Raw genomic sequence first — 8,205 nt, forward strand, 5'->3', positions numbered from 1 at the left:
AACATCTGTGGTCACACAAGGTGAAGCGTCCTCCGAGTTTCCTCCTTTCCTGACAGCATCTCTCAGTGCACAGGGCTACCCTGGGAGCCCTTCGCAGCTTTCCATGTCTGTCAGGGGCAGAACTCGGAGAGGTCGGTTTTCCACTGTGGAAAAATACTGGCAACCCTAACAGGTCTGGATCCAGGTTCTGGAAAATCCCGCGGCCAAGGGCCTTGGATGCACAGATGTCCTGTGACCAGGGCAGGAAGACTTTTGGAGTCTGCAGGACGAGGCGCCTTCTTCTCTGGGAAGACCTACTATGTGCCAAGTAATGGCCTGGTCCCTAAGCTCATGGCAGCCGCATAACGGTACCTTAGGATATTTATTTTGATTAACCCTCTTTCAGAGGGATGCTGTGTTTTAGAGAAGTTAAGTGACTTGCCCAAGGCCTCACCATGGCAAGCAACAGAGCCACTGAAGCTAGAACTCCAAGCCACTGGAGAATGGTCTACGACAACCATACCCTTGAGGATGAGCCCGTGTCTGGTCCTAGATTCAGAGAGGGGAGGTGACCCCTTTCAGGCCACATAGCTAGCGGGTAGTATATTAGGTGTTATTCACCCTCCATTTATTTATTTATGTATAACATTTTATTTATTTATCTTGAGAGAGAGAGTACAAGCAGGGGAGGGGCAGAGAGAGAGGGAGAGAGAGAGAATCCAAGCAGGCTCCGTGCTGTCAGCGCTGAGCCCCACTCGGGGCTCAATCCCATGAACCATGTGATCATGACCTGAGCTAAATTCAAGAGTCGGACGCTTGCCCAGCTGAACCCCCCAGGTGCCCCCACCCTCCATTTATTTATTCTTTCAAAAATTGTCCTTGAGGATCTGCTCTTTATTCAGGTACTTTCTGAGCACCTGCCAGCCACTGCTCTAGGCTCTGTGGACACAGCAGTGGACAAAACAGACAACGATCCCAGGCCTCACTCGGTTCATGTTCCAAAGGGGGAAAGAGGTGGTGAACAGATAAACAACTAAGCTAGGGAATCGATGGGGAAATGGGAAGTCCCGCGGGAGAAAAGAAATGGGGGAAGACAGATGGGGTGTGTAGGGGGTGTTGCTGGGTTCAAGAGGGGGGTGAGGCAAGACCCCACCAACAAGGCGACGTTTGAGATAAAACCAGAGGAAGTGAGGAAGGGAGCCCTGGCCGTTTCTGAGGAAGTGTACTAGATGAAGGGAACAGCGGAGGCGCTAAGGTGGCATGGGTCTGAGTGTGGCGGAGGCCAGTGTGGCGGGAGCAGGAGGGGGAGGGGGAGAGGGGACAGGTGAGGTCGGTGAGGGCACGAAGGTGGGGGATCTGGGGGCCAGATGATGCCGGGGCCTCGCAGGCCACTGTGCAGACTGGCTTTTACTCTGAGTCAGTGGGAGCCATTGCAGGGTTCTGAGCAGAGGAGTGATATGACCTCACCTGCTTCTCCTAGGATCACTCTGGTTGCCGGGTGGGGAGACAGACTTCACGGGGCAGGAGCCGGGCCACCGGTCAGGAGGCAATCACAGTGACCCAGGCAGGAGAGAATGGGGCGCAGGTCAGGGGGCAACGGCAGAGGTGGTGAGAAGTAGGCAGACCCCAGATCTGCTTGAAGGTAGATCGGGTGGATTCTATACAGCAAATGAGGCAAGGGGAAGAGGAATGATAATATCAGAGTTTTGGACGGAGTTACGGGAAGGATGGGGTTGCCACTTCTGCCACGAGAAAAAGCATGCGAGGAGAAGGTTTGGGGAGATTCAGAAGTTCGGCGTTGGGCATGGTAGTTGGGGATGCCTCTTGGGTTTCCAAGTGGGGATCCTGAGGCAGTACACTGCAGGGAGTATGGGGAGAAGTCAGGACATGGGAGCCTGTCCGTGAACTTAAAGAGCTCTCTGGCTGGCTGGGAAGGGATCGCTGACACTGGATAACCTGTGGGAGTCCTTGGCACTTAGGCGCTATCCATTAAATGGCGGTGATTATTATGATGTCGCCTTGCGGCTCCAGGCTGACCGGGGCTTGGAAGGGGAAACCCCAGCACTTTCCACATCTTTCCAGTTCCCCTTGGTGAAATCGAGTGACTAATATCTATTCCTACCACCCCTTCCGGGCCGTTGGAAGAACAGAAATAGGAGTTTTGGCACGTAAATGTCTTAAAAGATGCTTCCAGAAAGGAAGGGTCTCCAGTGATGACAGCTGGATGGATGGTTTGAGCTGGGACCTTCTCTTTTAATATCTTCAACCTCTTTGTGAAGAAGAACCATCTTTCATAGCCCCCAAACCTTGAATTCATGGGTGTGGCCAGAGGAAGTGGGGGCCAGAACTGGGAGGGGCAGACGTTGGCCAAGAAGTTTTCAGAAGAGTGGGAGGTATAGGAAGGGAAGGGCTTGACCTAGCTGCTCTCTCTGTATCTATGATGCATCTATCTATTGACATATGTCTGTTTTATTTATTTATTTTTTTAATGTTTATTTATTTTTGAGACAGAGAGAGACAGAGCATGAACTGGGGAGGGTCAGAGAGAGAGGGAGACACAGAATCTGAAGCAGGCTCCAGGCTCTGAGCTGTCAGCACAGAGCCCGACGCGGGGCTCGAACCCACGGACCGTGAGATCGTGACCTAAGCTGAAGTCGGACGCTCAACCGACTGAGCCACCCAGGTGCCCCGACATATGTCTGTTTTAATCTACCTGTATTTCTAGTGAATTAGTAAACATTTATGTAGCACTCGCTATTCAACTCTCCCAGCAACCCTGCAAAGCAGCTGTCATTGTCCTTCTGAGGTGAGAAAACTGTGGCTCAGAGACTTTTCAAGGTCACAAAGTAAGCAAATAGGGGAGGAAGGATTCTGCGTTTTGGGAGATGCCAAAGGCCACTGCCTCTCACCATACTAGAAATCCAGGTGGGGCTCAGGGGTGGAAAGACTCAACTGGTTTGGACAGCTAAGCTGACATGTGACCCTCAGCATTCGTGGTTTGCAATGCTCTCCCACATCTAGGAAAGTCTGCAGAACATGCCAGCTGGAATTTGAGAATCCCTTTCCCACTTTCCTCATAGACCGGGGGTGCCTGGCTGGCTAAGTCAGTAGAGCATATGACTCTCACTCTCAGGCTTGTGAGTTCAAGTTCCACACTGGGTGTAAAGATTACTTAAAAATAAAATCTTAAAAAAAAATAATAATAATAAAAGGGAATAGACTGGAACCAGGGAAGTTAAGGGAGTTGCCCAAGATCCCATTTGACCCATTCAACATTCTTTTCAAGAATGATCTCATCTCTCCCCAAAGGGCAAAGCCTGGCCCCTGGGCTGAAGCAAGCCAGAGAGAATGGATGTTCTTGAAGCTCCTATGCTATGTGCTAGGCATTGTGAACACATCATCTTGCAACAACTCTGAGAAGTAAATATTTTTATCTTCATTTTATAGCTGAAGAAATCGAGGTTCAGAGAAGTAAGATGATTGGCTGAGGACGTGGTGGAGGTGGGATTTAAACCCAGATATGGCTGACTCCTGACTCTGCTAGGTTCCCTCCACTGCAGTTCACTGTCTCGTCAGGCACAGCCAGGCCACTGGGTGGAAGGCAGGGTTAGGTCAAAGCTATTCTGCCCCTCAGGAGGAAGTGCAGACTAGCCAGGAATAATTCATGGCAGACTCCATTTGCCATGAGCTTCTCCTCCCAAGGCATCATGGTGGCAGAACCAGGAATAGGTGGTCTCAGAGATGCCCTGTGCTTCGTTCACTATTTCTTTCTTTTTTTTCCTTTTCTTTTTCCTTTTCTTCCTCCTTCCTTCCTCCCTCTTCCTTCCTTCCTTCCTTCCTTCCTTGTAGGTTCCATGCCCAACATAGGGCTTGAACTCACGACCCTGAGATCAAGAGTCACATGCTCTACCAACTGAGCCAGCCAGGTGCCCTTCTTTTTCACTATTTCTGCTTCAGAGCAACAACCTTGAGGTCCATCTACCTCAAGCTCTCATCCTATGGTGGACCCCCATTATGCTATCCCCTAGAGTGGTATTTGAGCCCCTGCTTGTGCACCTCCACAGACAGCAAGCCCACTCCCCACAAAGGCAGCTCTGCCATGGCTACCATTCCAAGCTGTGTTGGCCCAGGTCCTCCAAGCCTCCATCAGTCTATTGATAGAAATACAGCCCCATATACCAGTAATTGGCTTTCTCTGACTCTGTCCCCAGCATTCCTGCAGACACTCCTAGGGATGCCCTGAAGGTGTCTCACAGGTGCTCTACCTTTGGAGCTACGCTTCCCAGAATGAAACCACCTGCATTAAAAATGTTGATTTTTTATTTAAAAAAAATGTTTAACGTTTATTTATTTTTCAAGGGAAACAAATGCAAAAATGAACTATTGGGACCTCATCAAAATAAAAAGCTTCTGCACAGCGAAGGAAACCATCAGCAACACTAAAAGGCAACCGGAAGAATGGGAGAAGATATTTGCAAATGGCATATCAGATAAAGGGTTAGTATCCAAAATCTATAAAGAACTTATCAAACTCAACACCCAAAAAACAAATAACCAACTGAAGAAATGGGCAAAAGATATGAATCGACACTTCTCCAAAGAAGACATCCAGATGGCCAACCAACACATGAAAAAATGCCCAACATCATTCATCACCAGGGAAATACAAATCAAAACCACAGTGAGATACCACCTCGCACCTGTCAGAATGGCTCACGTTAACAAGTCAGGCAACAACAGATGTTGGCGAGGATGTGGAGAAAGAGGATCTCTTTTGTATTGCTGGTGGGAATGCAAGCTGGTGCAGCCACTCTGGAAAACAGTATGGATGTGCCTCAAAAAATTAAAACTAGAACTACCCTACAACCCAGCAATTGCACTACTAGGCATTTATCCACAGGATACAGGTGTGCTGTTTCGAAGGGACACATGTACCCTCATGTTTATAGCAGCACTATCGACAATAGCCAAAGTATGGAAAGAGCCCAAATGTCCATCGATGGATGAATGGATAAAGAAGATGTGGTGTGTATATATATATATATATATATATATATATATATATATATATATATATACAATGGAGTATTACTCAACAATCAAAATGAATGAAATCTTGCCATTTGCAACAACGTGGATGGAACTGGAGGGTATTATGCTAAGTGAAATTAGTCAGAGAAAGACAAAAATCCTATGACTTCACTCATATGAGGACTTTAAGACACAGAACAGATGAACATAAGGGAAGGGAAGCAAAAACAATATAAAAACAGGGAGGGGGACAAAACATATTTCTCTTAAATATGGAGAACAAACAGGGTTACTGGAGGGGTTGTGGGAGGGGGGATGGGTTAAATGGATAGGGGGCATTAGGGAATCTACTCCTGAAATCATTGTTGCACTATGTGCTAACTAATTTGGATGTAAATTAAAAAAATAAAATTAAATAAATAAACAAACATTAAAAAACATAAACAACAGAATTTTTGCAACTGGTGCTGACAAGTACAAAGGGAATTCTGAAAATTTATATTATGGATATTTTGCAGTGAAATCTCAAGAAGAACATAGAGATTAATAGGATTATTCTGCAAAGTGAAAACAGTCTGCATCTGAGGCATATTATATATTTTAATAAAACTATGCAGTGTATGAATGTAAAAAAAAATGTTTATTTTTGAGAGAGAACGAGCAGGGGAGGGGCAGAGAGAGAGGCAGAGAGAATCTGAAGCAGACTCTTCACTGACAGCAGCAAGCCCAGTGTGGGGCTCGAACCCAAAAAGCATGAGATCATGACCTGAGCCGAAATCAGACACTCAATCAAGCCACCCAGGTGCTCCCCAACTGCTGACTTTTTAAAAAAACAATCCTCAGTGCCCATAGGAGGTATGCAGCCAAATTGTCAAGAAGCCACTGTTGATAATCCGTGCTGATGCTCCTTCTGGCATCTTCACAAAACTGTCCCCTCCTTTTTGCAGTACTCCTGGGACTCAGATGTGGGCACCAAGGATCCCCTCCCTAAATCATCCTTTTCCCCTTGCCCTGTCATCAAACCTCTTTTATCTTCTTCAACTCTCTTTCCTTAGCATAACTTTTTCCCAGGGAGCCCTCTATGGCTTGTGCAAACAGACCCTCAAGAACCTTCCACCTCCAGTCCTCCAGGCCTGTTCTGATAGACCTAAATCCTAGATTCAAATCAACCTCGGCAAAAATAATAATAGCTAACATTCTTTCATTGGACAAGTATTTATTGGGTTCCTACTTTGTTCCCAATAGCGTTCTAGGCTATAAGTTCTTATCACGCACTGGGCAGCATTATAAGGAGCTTCCACATATGAGCTCATTTAATCCTACAATAGCTCCGGTGAGGAAACGCAGGCACCAAGAGGTAGGTAAGTTGCCGAGTAATAACCATAACCACCATTCATTGAGTCTTCTCTCTAGGTAAGATACCAGACCAGGCACGATGCATTCATTCCCCGGGGCCGCACAGAAGGAAGTGGAGAGGTCTGGGGTAGGCCAGGTGCGGTGTGAGCCCCAGCTCACTGGGTGGCCCTCGCTTTACTCCTTCCGTTTGTCCTAAAGGAAAGCACCCTTCGATGGCTGAAATGCCCAGACTGCAGTGAGTTTCCCTGCCTCCCTAGAACCTGGAGGGAAAGCAGAGGGGAGAGGACCGGGTCCAGAGGTGCCAGCACTGCGTGCAGAGGGGCAACCGGTGACAAGGTCAGTCAGCGAAGGGAATGGGGAGATCCGCCCCAAACAGTGGACTCCAATTGCTTCCCAGGAGGAGCCCAAGCTGCAGGGGGCGCCCGCGAGCCGATATCCCCCGCCCAGTTCTCGGCCACCCCTGGCCGCCGGGACCCGCCGCCCAACGCTCAGACGCCGGGAGCCCGAGCCCGAGCCCGGCCGGCGTGGAGGGAGGGGGTCTCCTGCAGGTTCCAGGGGTGACCATGTTTCGGGGCCCACAAATAATCAGAATCGGGAATAATTCTGCCTGCTTTGTACTGGAAACAGCAGTACACGACGTGGGGTGGCGAAGAGGATAAATGTAACACCTGCGGGTCTGTGGCAAACCCACGAGCCTGGGGCGGGGCGGACACGGCTGGCTGCGCCGCCTTGGTCAAGACACACCCCTGCCCCAGGTCTCAGTTTCCCCATCCGTGACTGTCAGCGTGTAGCTCCCTCGAGCCGGGCAGGTGGTGGGGAAGAGCAGGGTCAGAGGCATTCTCCGGTTCCCTCCCTCGGCGCTGGTTCCGGACGGACACGGTTGGCGGGGACGGGGGAAATCGGCTCTCGGGCGCGGGGCGGGGGGGGGAAGCGTTGCGGGCTCTGGCGCCCCCTGCAGGTCAAGAAACGCCGCGCCGCCCGGAGCCGGCGGGGGAGGGCGGGCTCGGCTGCGCGCGCGCTGGTGTCACTGCGGGGGACGGAAATGACTCACCTCTCCTCCGGGCCAAGGGGCGGCCGGGGCGAATGCTGAGACGCGGCCACAGGAACCCGGGACAATGGCGGGAAGCGAGAGGAATGTGGGCCTGGCTGCCGAAGCGCTGCCACTGGGTGCCCCAGACCCGGGCCCTGCGGAGGGGCGGGGCGGGGCGGGGCGGGGACGGTGCGTGGCGGCGCATCCTGTAGAACCGTCCCAGGTCCTCTTTCCAGCGCGCTACCCCGACGCCGCGGTGGCTCTCCGTTGCCCTCACTACAGGGCTCAAACTTGACTGGACGACAGAAATATCCCAGGGTTTGTTAAAACCCACATCCCGGGCCCCCACCCCAGAGGTAGGTCAGAGCTGGGGCGACACCAACGTGCGTGTTGAACAAACTCCTAGGAGGTGCTGCGAGGCAGGGGTCCTGGGACCACTCCTTGAAGCAGCACCACGTTAGAATGAAGCTCAAGCTACTCAGCTTAGAAAAAAAGTTCAGGCTCCTGTTACGGGGTTGCCCCAGCCTCACCTCTTCCCCACTTCCTGTCCCTCTCCACACATGTTGTAGCACAATACGATTTAAAAATGAGCAAAGAACTTGAACAGACATTTCTCCAAAGAAGCTATATGAATGGCCAATAAGCCCATAAAAAATGTGCCATCACCAATCATTAAAGAAATGCAACTCAAAACCACAGATACCAGCTTACCCATTAGAATGGCTACTGTCAAAAAAACAAAAACAAAAAACAGGGGCACATGGCTGGCTCAGGAGGAAGAGTAGGTGACTCTTGATCTCAAGGATTCA

The sequence above is a fragment of the Panthera tigris genome, chromosome E1 (genome assembly GCF_018350195.1).
Source record: "Panthera tigris isolate Pti1 chromosome E1, P.tigris_Pti1_mat1.1, whole genome shotgun sequence".
NCBI lineage: Eukaryota > Metazoa > Chordata > Mammalia > Carnivora > Felidae > Panthera > Panthera tigris.